This window comes from Gavialis gangeticus, unplaced genomic scaffold (assembly GCF_001723915.1).
Source record: "Gavialis gangeticus isolate Ggan-Ray unplaced genomic scaffold, GavGan_comp1, whole genome shotgun sequence".
NCBI lineage: Eukaryota > Metazoa > Chordata > Crocodylia > Gavialidae > Gavialis > Gavialis gangeticus.
In genome coordinates this window covers 49602753-49604116 of record NW_017728995.1, presented here as the reverse complement: position 1 = coordinate 49604116, position 1364 = coordinate 49602753, and positions in this window count along the sequence as shown.

Here is a 1364-nt window from a genome sequence, read left to right as displayed (position 1 = left end):
TGTAGTGAATGTTGCATTTCTGCGGTTCCCATGCTCCCTCCTATAATCCTCTGATTCTCCTTGAAACAAAAACTTCATCTGATGCTTATTTCTCCTGTGCAGCTGTGATCTACCACATACTTTATTTGCCCTGCTACCAACCACCACCTCCTGCAAAACTTATGTTTATTGCAGTAGTGCCAAGCAAACAAACATGACCAGATATCCATTCTTCTAGTCACCATTTTCCTCCTCATGTCACTGTCTGTCCAGGATAATTTGTTTATTGTGAGCTGCTCTGAGCCTTCAGGAAAGGGTGGGGAATAACTCTAATAATATCTACATCCATGCTGCTCTTTGAACTCATGAGTCTGTGACATCATAGGAAGCAATATCCTCCTTCATGTTCTAGGATAACAGCTTTAGTGTCTAGTGACTGGAGGCAGAAACAACTTTCCCTTGGGGCAAGTGAGCCCACAACTATCCTCATTTCCTCTGATGCAGAAAGTTTTGCCCTTTATGCTGAGATGACAGGATAGTTCATCTGATGGATCATTCAGGTGATCTCTATGTTAATAAAGATTGGATTTGAAGATATTTTGAAAAATACCAATATTAATTCCTTGGTTCTTTATAATGCCTTATGCAGGTAGGCACCAATCTCAAAGATATACATGGTTGATTTTTCTTAGGTAATTCTTAACCCTTGTCAGTGCACAGCAGTTTTGGTTTGTGGCTGGGGCTCTGTAAAACACACTAATTCAGTGGTTCTCAACCAGGGTGCCACAGCACCCTAGGGTGCCTTGAGAGCCTTTCAAGGGTGCCAATGTTAGCACTGTTAGGTGTGCAAACATGATTCATAAGATCAACCCAGAGATTTTAAATAGAAACCCACAGTGTTAAGAACATCCTGGGCTGTTTTGACCTTTCTGACTTCCTTGCAACAGAAGAATTACTCAATCTTTTTTCTGTAGTCAAAAGATGAGTGTAAACTAAGAGCTGGCATTTTCCACAGGGTGTCTTGAGTTTAAGAAGGTTGAGAATCATTGCACTAGCTTAATTGTTTCCTTACAAATGAAAGTTCATGTTGGGCACAAGAGGGTGCTATAGCCCTATCTTGCTCATGGTAAACACATTCTTCTAATGGGTGGGTCTTAAAACATTTTACAGGCCATGAATAATGTCAGCTATTAAAGATGCTTGCCAAGAGACTAGAATAAGATGGCTGTTTATATATTGCCCCATATCTAAAGCCCACAAAAGCCAGAAGATTCACCAACCTTAATGTCATGCTCAACCTTCCTTTTGTAAAACTTTTTTTTGTTTAAATTGCATTATTTTGACAGACAAACTGAAAAAATGCAGAGCAAAAAAATTCAGATTCC